The 14,221-nt window shown below is 44.5% G+C and overlaps 1 protein-coding gene and 1 non-coding gene across 3 annotated transcripts in view; both read left to right on the top strand.

Annotated features, from left to right (window-relative positions):
* LOC126237527 (phospholipid-transporting ATPase ABCA3) overlaps positions 1-14,221 on the top strand; it is a 707,258-nt gene that overhangs the window by 35,238 nt on the left and 657,799 nt on the right. The window lies entirely within an intron of this gene.
* Trnae-uuc (transfer RNA glutamic acid (anticodon UUC)) lies at positions 246-319 on the top strand. Its single transcript has one exon. It is a non-coding gene; the product is annotated as a tRNA-Glu (tRNA).

Raw genomic sequence — 14,221 nt, 5'->3', positions numbered from 1 at the left:
TGAGCTACCCAAGCACGACTCAGGCCCCGTCCTCACAGCTTTACTTCTGACTGTACCTCGTTTCCTGCCTCTCAAACCTTACAGAAGCTCTCCTGCGACCCTTGCAGAACTAGCACTTCTGAAAGAAAGGATTTTGCGGAGACATGGCTTAGCCACAGCCTGGGGGATGCTTCCAGAAAGAGATTTTCACTCTGCAGAGGAGTGTGCGCTGATATCAATCTTCCTGGCAGACAGCACGTGAGTCGTGCTTGGGTAGCTCAGTTGGTAGAGCACTTTGCCTTTCAGGCAAAGGTCCCGAGTTCGAGTCTCGGTCTGGCACACAGTTTTAATCTTCCAGGAAGTTTCACGTTCACCTTCAGCTTTCTCTTCGTCACTGGTCAGTTCTGGTACGGAAATTCTTTCATTTTACATCGTCTTCCGTGAGTTCACCTCCGTTATCGTCTCTGTGTCCCTTCTCTGATGATTCCTGTGCAGATTCCGGAATCCAGTCATCAACTGGTATATGTTCATAGTGAAATCTTCCTTCGCAGAAAACAATGTTCCTTCCTCTGACTGTTTTTCCTGCTCTGGACACCAGAGTCCGTAGTCGTTAGGACAGAAGCCAGTGAGGTAGCAATGCAAAGATTTGCTGTCAGTCTTCCCCGTTTTCAATTCCTTTGGTACCAGTAGATACGCAATACATCCAAATACTATCAGGTTACTCAAGTTAGGTTTCTGTTGAACCATAAAGCTGCAGGAACCTTTCCCTTCCAAGCCGCAGTAGGACTTCTGTTTAGTAGATATACAGCAGTACGAAATTCTGATCAAAACGTCTTACTTAATTTACACTGAAGTATCAAACAGCGAGCTTTCTCAATAAGAGTTCTGTTCGTTCGCTACGAAGCACCATTTTGTCGAGGAGTGTATCTGATTGTAAAGTCAGACTGTATTCCTTGTTCTTCAACTCGTTGGACATGTATTCACGACCATTGTCACACCGCAGTCGGCTGATCTTGAAGTTGAAATGAGCTGCAGCCATGGCGTGAAACGTCTTCAGATAGCGAGTTACCTCCGACTTCGATTCCAGTGCCACTGTGAAACGCGTAAAAGCGTCGACGAACGCGAGCACATACTTCTTACTGTCGAACGATTTGGCGAGGTGGGCACACACAGGTCACTGTGGATCAACTCAAGAGGTCTGGTCGCACGTTTTCTAGTGTGATTGTGTGGCAGGTGTGATCGTTTTGGTTCGACGCAATCTGAACATCGTTCCGTGTCCAGTTCCATATCGCCACCTCGTGGCTGAAGGCGTTGAAACCTATCGTAACTCAAATGGCCTAATCTGCGGTGCCAGAGTTCCGCATTAGTTTGAGTCGAAGCAGATGATAAGGTTACATGTTTCAAAAAAGTTAAAATATATACTTGAGATCTATTCCTATTTGTAATGGAATGATTTCTTTCCCCATTTTAATTAAACCTTAATCTTTTTCAAACGAGATACTAAAACCATTCATTTTCAGTTTTCTAACTGAAAACAAATTATAATTAAGATTAGGCACAGATAAAACATATTTGATCGTTACCTGAATTTCCTTTCCCTTTGCAACACTAGTGACTTTCATTTCTCCTTTTACTTTAGCCTCAAGAAAAATGTCTGACTTAGCTACTTTAATTGGTTGTACTTACTGTTGATCAAGTGTTTCGTTGCTTCAGAGTCCAAGATTCAATTTACGTTGTTCGCTGACTGAACTTCACTCGATGCTGCAAAACAAAAAGCATTTTCCCCTGTGACGTTAGGGATGACCACTGAATTGCTGGTTCCTCCGATCTTATTCGGTAACTTATATCTGCAGTTAGCCTTTTTGGGACCAGGCTTTCCACAACGATGACAAATAAAGTTGAATAAGTTCTCAGAAGTTCCTTGCTGATTTCTTGTTTTACTGGCATCTGCCGAACCTCTTTTCTGATACCGTTGGGTCTGAGAAGCTGTAGGACGGGGTGTATCTTCATTATTCTTTTTCCCGAAGAGTCTCTTCTGCTTCGACTCTTCATTCAGTAATCTGTTTTTCACGAAGCTCAGCATCAAGTCTTTCATTGAGAGCGTTTCGATTGCATTGAACACTACGCTGAATTCTGCAACCATCGTTAAAAATAGTTGGCGTACGTTGTCGGCTTCTTCGACAGTAGCTCCAGTCGAACGTAATTATTGAATCAATTTATCAAACTTAAGAAAGTGATTAGCTAGCATATCATTTGTTGCATTTAACAACTGTTTTCTCAACGGAAGTTGACTAGCAACTCGTTTCCTCTCAATCGTATTGCACATAGACGTGCATAAATAGAAAGAGGTTACCTTATCTTTCGCATATTCCAAGTGACAGATGGTGATGCGTTGAATAAGATGACACTTACAATTCCGAACTTGTTAAGCCAATTTCTTTTCGGCACGCTGCGCGTCTGCCTCTCCGTCCACAAATTTCACCTTTGTGAGACAATTCGCTTGCACAAACAGTAAAAGTTCCAGTTCCTCGAGAAGCGTTTCCATCCTGAATTTCCAATTTTTGACTTTTTCTCCATCAAATAAAGAAATACGATATTTTTCCACATCAGTTGCTATGCCGAGAAAACTTCACGCGAACGTCCACTCGTGGCTAGGTATTTTATTACAAATTCCGTTTTAAAACAATCTTTTAAATTATCAATTTCTCACCATTAAATAACACTCACATGGTAATTTTTCAGTTTCTCACCCTCGATCAACACTCTCAGAATGTTAGACTATTATTAGTTGGTTTTTATGAAACTGAAAAATAACTGAAGACATCTGGGCACACAATAGCAATGGCAAAAAAGCTTTTAATCTTTTAAATTATTTTACGTAAATCACGGATAAAAATCATTGAAATTGCACTCTCAACAGTATATATCAGACATTAAATTGTAAAGGGTGAAAATATCATTCTTGTTACAAAAAAGTTTTAATTGTTCCATAAATGGTTACTGACAGTAAACTAAACTAAAGTTACACGTCTTGATAATAAATCTCCATGACGGGAGAAAGTTGACTCAAACAAGCAAAAGTTCATAATAAGATTAATAAGTTAAGGTTTTGAACAGAATAGGCCTAAATCAAAGTATTACACTGACCTTTAGAAAAATATTTACCGCACATGTTTTGAACAGAATAGGCCTAAATCAAAGTATTACACTGACCTTTAGAAAAATATTTACCGCACATGTTGTAAAGACTGTTGAGCAAGATACTCATGTGCCCAACCCTCATAAATGAGCTATTGAATAGAGTCTTCTTCGAAAATTTTATTGATTGTACAATATTGTATTCTGTTCAGCACTGAATGTACTCGGGAAAAAATGTTGTTATTTCCTAAAACCGGTTTCATGGGCATCTAGTGATTTTCACACTTTGGTCTAAGGCTGTCCTTCCTAGAAACGAATATTTCTCACTCGCTATGCTGACTGTCATTTCAAGAAGTCTGGCATTTTCTGCTCCTTCCCTCATATTATTTTCAACCCATTTATGACTTGATTTCTCCATATATTTCTTTTAAACAGAAAGCCATAAAAATTCTCCGCATTTATGGTATCTGTTTTCTCCTGTACAACCTGAAATTGCTTTGTCCGATATAACTCGAACGGACCATTGTGGCAGTTCATGTTATTACTTGTGCTAGACATTGTCACAGCCTACAATATACACGATATCATCAATTGTATCGAAGTATGCAATAAAAATGTAATATTATTTACTTCCAAACGAAACTCAATACTCCAGACTTTAAGTTCCTGCATCGATAGACTAAGTAGAAGCAAATGACTGGTTGCCATTCCGAAAAGCAATGTTTTAAAGATTCAAATTGGCGTAAACGGTCTTGTTCCTCTTCTTCCCTAGCTGAACTGACTGGCGCAGCTCGTGTCCGCCAGAGTCGGCTGCCTGGTACTACCCGACCAGCCGCTACATCAGCATCATCTGGATGCCACACTCCAGCGGAGACAACAAGTAACTGTAGTGCCTGCTGCGTTGAGCAACATATAAAGCATAAGATGTGATGAGAACGTGGCTTGGTGGCGTACAAAGGTTCCATCCTACTGTGAAAGGGAACGACCGAGACAATTTCAGCAAGAAATTTCTGCATAATAGATCGTGTTCCCCATGGACAGTGTCTAATTTCAAGTTATTTCGATTTACTAAACGATATCACTTTACAAAATTTTTTGAAACACAGCCCTCAGTCGCTGTGTTTTTCAGAATTTTGTATTATACAACATTCGCTGATTGACAGCCATGTTAAAAACCTTAAGATATCACTTTATATTCGCCACATGACCTGTGGAGCCACAACATGAGTTGTTCGAAGTACATCTCCAGTTGGAATGTGGTATCAGCACACTTTACCAGTACATACTACAAGGAAAGTATGCTGCACTACAAGTCTATAATAACTACATCGATATAGAATGGAATAATATTAAGATCTGCATCATCGAAGCAACCTCAGAAGCACTTGGTAAAAGGAAGAAAGCAGATGGTAAAATGTGACTCAGAATTTGGAACACAGAAATTAAAGAAACCATTAAACTAAAACAGGTAGCTTATTTCAAGTCTGTACAGACAAAAACATCAGAGAGCTGAGAGAGAAACAAAATAAAAACGAACACAATAAAAAAAAAACACTGCGCAAAGCATAGCAAAGGCGTGGGAAATACGGGGACAATGCTGGCTTTAGCACAATTTCTTAATATGGGTTGTGTACTTCAGGGGCAAGTATATATTAAGAGGCAAAACTATTGTTCTCTTTTGATTGACAGGTCCTTAACCTAATGTTCTGCTGAGTGGGTTATGACCTCTTGGGAATTATCTGTTCTTCCAAGAAACCCCTACCTGTCCCCCCTTGTTTTCCCACTCCTCCTTCCCCATCACTGTGGGAAATCCCCTTGCCGATACAAGAACACTGTTGACACCAATTTGATTGACTAATAAATTAAATCGATCAAAAAATTAACCTATCCCCCTCTGGGAACCCCCCGTTCCTTCCTCTGCCTTCTCAGGTGGTCCGTATGCACAAACCGACCTGTCGGATACCAGCTCAAGCGAGACACCTTCCTTCCGAAGCAAAAACCTGATTGGGAATTGATACAGAAATACTGCTGAAGTTAGTAAATAGTTATTTTCCGGTCATGTGACCGTGATTAGGGGATATAAGGCGGATGCGGTAGCTATTTCACACACACAAATCGACGACGTCACAAAACGAGTAGCAGGCTGATTCGAAATACACTTTAAAAAACTATCATTGCATACAAAACGAGAGAGACCTGCAGATGACACGGGAACTAGCATGGGATGTTTCATTCTGCTGTGGACTCCAAACTGCCCCAGGCTTCCTGGCGCGCCTTCTTGGTTCAGGGGTTATTAAATTTGGTGTGGAATATCATACCTTGAAAATGTCGTGGGAAATATTAATTAAATCTTTAACAGATGCGTTTAAACAGTTTTCTTCGCACAGTTTAAAACTACTCGAACTAATGAAAGATCTACACTGCAGAGTGGTTTGCATACGTAAACAACAATGTTATGTTTTCTACGAGAAATGTCGTTAAATAATCCAAACCTATTATTATTTGACGTCACGATTGGAAGCGGTGATGTATGAAATCGTAGTCATAGAGTTCCCGATCACTACAGGTATGCTAACTGCATTTTCTTTTTAAAAGTGCTACAGGGTTCCTAAGCTCTCGGGTTCTCTCAGCTACACCACGAGGAAGAAAGAGGGAGGAAAGAGTGTACAGCGTGATAGGATAGTAGTCCCAGCGCCAACACTCGTTACATTCAATCTTCTTAAATTTCCACAGAGTATACTTGCAATGCACGTGGTCCATTCATCCGTCCAGATGGTGGTATACCGGAAGCTCTCTCGGACTTTCTGAACTGGTGTACAAAGGATGGGCCAGCCCCAGCCCAGAATAAACGCGTCCGCTGAGACGCTGTTTCCATCTCCGACCTGCTTGCTTGCTGCTGTGCTTTCTACAGCCATCTCCATACTCACTAGAATGTTGGGAACCACGGACATATTTATCGGTGTAACTACAATTAAACATTGCGATTGCTGCCGCAGTCTGACACCGAGCGAATTTCTGGAAGTGTCTCCTTCTTGATGGCTTTGGTTCTGGAACGAATCTCACGTTGATATTTCAATATCTATAGCGCACATAATTTTCCACATAAAATCTCTCGCATACTCTTATAACTACTGATGTGTTTAATTTATACCTCCCTGACGATACGACACACAGTTATGTTCTTTGCACATGCTGGAACATAAGCTGCAGTAACTTTATACTCCAACATATACAAATTTCAGACAAGCAGTGCAGTTATCGTTTATATGTGTACAGCACCTGCAAAACTTACAGTATGCCCAAACTCACATTGGCTAGGCGTCTCGATTCTCCTCAGTTCTAGGAAATTATTTGATGTTTAAGTCTTGCAGTCAGCGCTTCGAGAAGATGCAGCATCCTACCAAGACTCTCTCAAACAAGCATTGTAAAGCACAGGCGCCTGGCGCTGCGTGATAATCGACAACGCTCTCGCGGGCGGGCCGGCCTCTGTGGCCGAGCGGTTCTAGGCGCTTCAGTCCGGAACCGCACGCCTGCTACGGTCTCAGGTTCGAATCCTGCCTCGGGCATGGATGTGTGTGATGTCCTTAGCTTAGTTAGGTTTAAGTCTAGTCAACTTATGACCTCAGATGTTAACTCCCATAGTGCATAGAGCCATTTGAACCATTTTATCGCGGGCGGAAGGGTTTGAAAGACATCACTGATATGGGTTGGTGTGCTGTAACCACCATCGCAGTCGATAGTGCAACAAAAAAGACGTGAAGATGTGCTTAAGGGAGCCGATGAGGGGACGTTCTGTGTATCCATCTTGTTGCAGCTATATTGCCTGTCCTGTTTGTACACTATAGCAAATCGAGTTGAACCCTTGCATTGCTATATTGTGCGCCTGTTTATGAAATGAATCACCCTTACCATTTGGATATACTCCTCAGGGCGTTGAAATCACGATTCACCACGTCAAATCTACCCTGCCGATATGACTATACATACCTAATTTTCTTAGGTAGACAGTAGTTTGATTACTTCCCACAAATGTCTGGTGATATGTCGGAACGTGAGGCACAGTACCTTTATGTTTAAGCAGCATAATGTCTCTGACTATCATTTATAGGTGTATATCAAAAATTGTGATACCGTAACAGTAGACCAGCTGTGTGTCATTTTCTCACTGCCTAGTAGCACAAAAGCCTCTCGCCAATTGATCAATAAGGGATGTTATTAGAATTTAAAAAAGCCTTAGCTTCTTTTTTAATTTATCGATTTCACCACTTCCATTAAACATTTTCATATTTTTGATATTTGTAAATCCAGCCAGCACACAGTGGTTTCTTATATACACTTCTGTCCAAAATTAAAGCAACAAATTCCGGTTTCCCCGTTCAGTGTCTAATTTATGATCTAATCATAGAAACTGTCAACAGATGTCCGTACGATCATTTTATGCACTTTAGGTGGCATTCTGTTGAACGGATAACCACGTCAGTGATGACATCACGGCATTTATCAAATGGGGTAGTGCTTGCTGGGTTCTCCGTTATCCACAATTGCTGTGCGTATATTGTCACAGATGGTGCTGTATGGCACAGAGAATACACCTATCGGACACTCTCTGGTGGAGGTCCATAGGAAGAATGGAAGCAGGACAGTCACAAACCGATGTGGCCCGATGGCTTAATGTGGATCGTTGTTTCCCGGATGTGGCGACAGTTGATAGAGACCAAACCTGTATCCCAAAGGCCCAGGGCAGTGCCGACCATTTGTGACATAAGAAAGAGAGGACCGTTATTCGGTTGCAAGGGCACGACGGAACCGCCTTAATACTGCACGGCAACAGGCATCTGACTCTGCAGTATGTACTGGACGTGCTGTATCGAGGAAATTGGTGTGCGGCAGGTTTCGGCAGAGTGGTCTTTATTGTTGGAGACTGCCGTATGTGTACCTCTGATGCGTCTTCACAGAAAGGAACGTCTCGGGTAGAGACATCAGCATGCTACCTGGATGGTCGAACAGCGGCCTGATGTTCTTTCCACAGGTGAGTTCCGATTTGGTACGGATAGTGATTCTCGACGGATTTGCTTGTGGGGGGAACGTGGAACTCGATTTTGGGACCCAAACACTGGGGAAAGACGCCAATACCGAGGAGGGTCCCTAATGGTGTGGGCAAGGATTATGTTGACCACACGAACACTTCTTGTACAGGTGAATTGGCAAGGTTTAACTGGTGTCAGGTATGGTGACGAGGTCTTGGGACCTCGTGAGGTTGTTGAGAGGTGCTGTGGGCTCAGACTTCGTATTGATGGACGACAATGCTCGACCTCTTAGAGCACAGGTGAGTGATGTTTTCTTGTAAATGGAAAATATTGGGCCCATCGCATGGCCTGCTCGCTCTTCCGATTTGAATCTCATAAAGCATGCCTGGGATGAATAAGGTGATGGGTTGTATCACGTCAGATTCACCAACCACTCTCCATGACCTACGAGCCGATCTGCAGGAGAAACCGGCGTTACTGCCTCAACATGAAACTGATGACATCGTTCACACCGTGCCCCGCCGTTTCCTGCCTGTAATGCTGCCAGAGGTGGCCACACCCCATACTGAGCACATTAACCAGTTTTCAGACTGTGTATGGAAATCTGTTGAGATGGAAAAAACGAACATTTTTGTCTGCCGTTATGCATTTTGCAATAGTATTCTTTACAGTGGTTCTACTTTACTATCACCTGTGTATACTACACTCATGCTCATAAATTAAGGATAATAGTAGAATTTGGTGCCACACAACATGGCACTACACAATACTGGCGCTAATAGCATAGGCACATAGGGAACACACATGACACAGATCTGTAAGTCCATGGTATTGGGGATAAGTTGAGAAAACCGTCCCGAAACACATGTGCTACAAAACGCCACTGTTCCCTCCGCATGTACCCCAACATCAGTATAGGATATGATCACCACACACACGTACACAGGCCGCACAACGAGTTGGCATACTCTGGATCAGGTGGTCGAGCAGCTGCTGTGGTATACCCTTCCATTCTTGCACCAGTGTCTGTCGGATCTCCTGAAGTGTCCTAGGGGATTGAAGACGTGCAGCGGTATATCGACCGAGAGCATTCCAGACGTGCTCGATGGGATTTAGGAGAACAGGCAGGCCACTCCATTCGCCTGATGTCTTCTGTTTCGAGGTACTCCTCCAGGATGGCACCTCGGTGGGGCCGTGTGTTATCATCCATCAGGAGGAAGGTGGGACCCACTGCACCCCTGGAAAGGCGGACATCTTGGTGCAAAATGACATCCCGGTACACCTGACCTGCCCGCATCTCGTGGTCGTGCGGTAGCGTTCTCGCTTCCCACGCCCGGGTTCCCGGGTTCGATTCCCGGCGGGGTCAGGGATTTTCTCTGCCTCGTGATGGCTGGGTGTTGTGTGCTGTCCTTAGGTTAGTTAGGTTTAAGTAGTTCTAAGTTCTAGGGGACTTATGACCACAGCAGTTGAGTCCCATAGTGCTCAGAGCCATTTGCATTTTTGCACACCTGACCTGTTACAGTTCCTCTGTCAAAGACATGCAGGGGTGTACGTGCACCAATCATAATCCCACTCCACACCATCAAAGCACGATACCCATACAGGTCCCTTTCAAGGAGATTAAGGGGTTGGTATCTAGTTTGCGGTTCGCGCCAGATGAAAACCCGGCGAGAATCACTGTTCAGACTTACCTGGACTCGTCCGCGATCATAACCTGGGCCCACTGTTCCAATAACCATGTACTGTCTTCTTTACACCAGGCTTTACGGGCTCTCCTGTGACCAAATGGTTCAAATGGTCTGAGCACTGTGGGGCTTAACAGCGGAGGTCATCAGTCCCCTAGAACTTAGAACTACTTAAACCTAACTAACCTAAGGACATCACACACACCCATGCCCGAGGCGGCATTCGAACCTGCGACCGTAGTGGTCGCGCGGTTCCAGACTGAAGCCCCTAGAACCGCTCGGCCACTCCGGGCGGCTCCTGTGACCAGGGGTCAGTGGAATGCACCTTGCAGGTCTCTGAGCGAATAAACCATGTCTGTTCAGTCGTCTGTAGACTGTGTGTCTGTTCCAGTGGCTGCAGTAAGATCGCAAGCAACACTACCTGCAGTATTCCGTGGCCGTCTGCGGGCACTGATGGTGAGATATCGGTCTTCTTGTGGTGTTGTACACTGCGGACGTCCTGTACCGTAGCGCCTGGACACGTTTCCTGTCTGCTGGAATCGTTGCCATAATCTTGAGATCACACTTTGTGGCACACGGAGGGCCCATGCTACGACCTGCTGTGTTTGATCAGCCTCCAGTTGCCTTGGTATTCTACCCCTCATAACATCATCAATATGTGTTCTTTGAGCCATTTTCAACACACAGTCACCATTGTCACGTCTGAAAACGTCTGCACACTTACTCCATGCTCCGTGCTCTGACATGCACCAACACACTTCTGCGTCTGGGACTGCTGTCAGCGCCACCGTGTGACGACCGCAGCTCAAATGCACCTCATGATCATACCCCGAGGTGATTTAAACCTGCAAACCGCCCACCAGAGCGTTGTTTCGCCATATATCTGCATTATCCTTAATTTATGAGCATGAGTGTATTTTGTGGAAAAATAAACGCAACCTCGCAAAATTTTCATTTGCTGCTGAAATTTTGGACACCAGTTCTTGAGGTACAATTTGGCTGTGGTATATCAGTGCAGAGGCACTTTTAACTCACACGCTACAACAGTAACATTGGTTCAGAGTATTTCTTACAATTTTTTTGCGTTAGCAGTGGATGAAAATGGTTACAATTTTTCCAGATATATAAGTTCAAAAATGTTCAAATGTGTGTGAAATCTTATGGGACTTAACTGCTACGGTCATCAGTCCCTAAGCTTACACACTACTTAACCTAAATTATTCTAAGGACAAACACACACACCCATGCCCGAGGGAGGACTCGGACCTCCGCCGGGGCCGGCCGCACAGTCCATGACTGCAGCGCCTAAGACCTCTCGGCTAATCCCGCGCCGCGATATATAAGTCTACACTAAAAACTAACTTGGAGATACATCATTTTTACTACTACAATTAAATTTCAAAGCCCCCAGTAGCATAGCTTTTACAATAATTCTGATGGACTGTGTACATTTAAACCTAATCTCACTTGGATGGCTAGTTGCAGATGAAAATCTTAAAACTATTCTATTTACAAGACGCACGTGGTGCATAGATATACATACACTCCTGGAAATGGAAAAAAGAACACATTGACACCGGTGTGTCAGACCCACCATACTTGCTCCGGACACTGCGAGAGGTCTGTACAAGCAATGATCACATGCACGGCACAGCGGACACACCAGGAACCGCGGTGTTGGCCGTCGAATGGCGCTAGCTGCGCAGCATTTGTGCACCGCCGCCGTCAGTGTCAGCCAGTTTGCCGTGGCATACGGAGCTCCATCGCAGTCTTTAACACTGGTAGCATGCCGCGACAGCGTGGACGTGAACCGTATGTGCAGTTGACGGACTTTGAGCGAGGGCGTATAGTGGGCATGCGGGAGGCCGGGTGGACGTACCGCCGAATTGCTCAACACGTGGGGCGTGAGGTCTCCACAGTACATCGATGTTGTCGCCAGTGGTCGGCGGAAGGTGCACGTGCCCGTCGACCTGGGACCGGACCGCAGCGACGCACGGATGCACGCCAAGACCGTAGGATCCTACGCAGTGCCGTAGGGGACCGCACCGCCACTTCCCAGCAAATTAGGGACACTGTTGCTCCTGGGGTATCGGCGAGGACCATTCGCAACCGTCTCCATGAAGCTGGGCTACGGTCCCGCACACCGTTAGGCCGTCTTCCGCTCACGCCCCAACATCGTGCAGCCCGCCTCCAGTGGTGTCGCGACAGGCGTGAATGGAGGGACGAATGGAGACGTGTCGTCTTCAGCGATGAGAGTCGCTTCTGCCTTGGTGCAAATGATGGTCGTATGCGTGTTTGGCGCCGTGCAGGTGAGCGCCACAATCAGGACTGCATACGACCGAGGCACACAGGGCCAACACCCGGCATCATGGTGTGGGGAGCGATCTCCTACACTGGCCGTACACCACTGGTGATCGTCGAGGGGACACTGAATAGTGCACGGTACATCCAAACCGTCATCGAACCCATCGTTCTACCATTCGTAGACCGGCAAGGGAACTTGCTGTTCCAACAGGACAATGCACGTCCGCATGTACCCCGTGCCACCCAACGTGCTCTAGAAGGTGTAAGTCAACTACCCTGGCCAGCAAGATCTCCGGATCTGTCCCCCATTGAGCATGTTTGGGACTGGATGAAGCGTCGTTTCACGCGGTCTGCACGTCCAGCACGAACGCTGGTCCAACTGAGGCGCCAGGTGGAAATGGCATGGCAAGCCGTTCCACAGGACTACATCCAGCATCTCTACGATCGTCTCCATGGGAGAGTAGCAGCCTGCATTGCTGCGAAAGGTGGATATACACTGTACTAGTGCCGACATTGTGCATGCTCTGTTGCCTGTGTCTATGTGCCTGTGGTTCTGTCAGTGTGATCATGTGATGTATCTGACCCCAGGAATGTGTCAATAAAGTTTCCCCTTCCTGGGACAATGAATTCACGGTGTTCTTATTTCAATTTCCAGGAGTGTATTTTCTTGGACACATAAACTGTGTATGAATAAATATATGTACAGATATTATTTGTTTATTCTTTTTTCATTATTTAAACTTTTTTTTACATTTTTTCACGTACATGGTGTGTGTATATATACGAGGTGCGACAATAAAGTAATGAGACCCATGTGAAAAAAATATTGCTTACAGTTTTAGTCAAGTTTAGTGTTGTCTGCTTCAGAGTAGTTCCCTTCTGATTGACACACTTTTTCCAGGGCTTCTGCCATTGATGGTAACATTTCTGGAATTCATCTTCTGTAATATCCTCCAAGACCCTCGTCACAGCAAAATGTTTAAAAATGTTGTCCCTTGACCGCCGTTTTGACTCTTGGAAATAGAAAAAAGTCGCACAAAGCGATATCTGGTGAATAAGGTGGCTGTGGTATTACTGAAACCTGTTTTGAGGTTAAGAATTGCTGTACTGACAGAGCAGTATGGGATGGCGCATTATCGTGATGCAGAATCAAATTATCAGCAATGTTGGCACGGTCACGAAGAACTCTTTTACGAAGTCTTTCAAAAATTTCTTTGTAGTAATATTGGTTAACTGTTTGTCCTGGAGGCACCCACTCTTTATGAACAATTCCCTTGGAATCAATGAAGCACACAAGCATGCATTTCACTTTTGACTTTGACATGCGAGCTTTTTTTGGTCTGGGTGATCCCTTTGAGCACCATTGCGAACCTTGGCGTTTTGTCTCTGAATCGTACTGAAAAAACCCACTTTCATCACCAGTGATAACACGGCTCAACAGTTCTGTATTGATTTCTGTTTGCTCTAACAGATCGGCTGCCACATTTTTTCGTTTTTCTCGCTGTTGTGGTGTGAGATTTTTGGGCACTATTTTTGCACAAATCTTTCTCATATCAAGATCTTCAGTTATTATTAGACGAACCATTTCTCGATTGATGTTCAGTTCTTCTGCAATCATTTTCACGGATAATCTTCTATCAGATCATATGAGTTCACGCACCCTGGCCAAGTTGACATCTGTCCGTGACGTTGATGGTTGTCCTCTGGAGTCTTCATCTTCAACATTTTATGCCAACGAAAAACTTAAGCTCTTGACGTAACCTCCTCTCCAAAAGCCTTCTGGAGCTTACCGTAGGTTGTTGTCGCTTTTCCACCCAATCTAACGCAAAAAGAAATGGCATACCATTGCGCAATATTATGCGGTTCCATTTCCATGACGAGAGACACAAACACGTGTTAACTTATTACAGCATAACTCACAACTGAGCAGTTGCATTGATGAGCTGCTTGGACCAGAAGCAGCTTATAGACCAAGGTCAAAGATATTTTGCCTACGCAAGCCTGCAGAATTGCCACATTTTGCAAATAAAATCAGTCTCATTACTTTATTGCCGCACATCGTATATATATATATATATATATATATAT

The sequence above is a fragment of the Schistocerca nitens genome, chromosome 2, assembly GCF_023898315.1.
Source record: "Schistocerca nitens isolate TAMUIC-IGC-003100 chromosome 2, iqSchNite1.1, whole genome shotgun sequence".
Classification (NCBI taxonomy): Eukaryota; Metazoa; Arthropoda; class Insecta; order Orthoptera; family Acrididae; genus Schistocerca; species Schistocerca nitens.
Note: the sequence above shows the minus strand (reverse complement) of the source record. Positions and strands in the feature narration are given on the sequence as shown.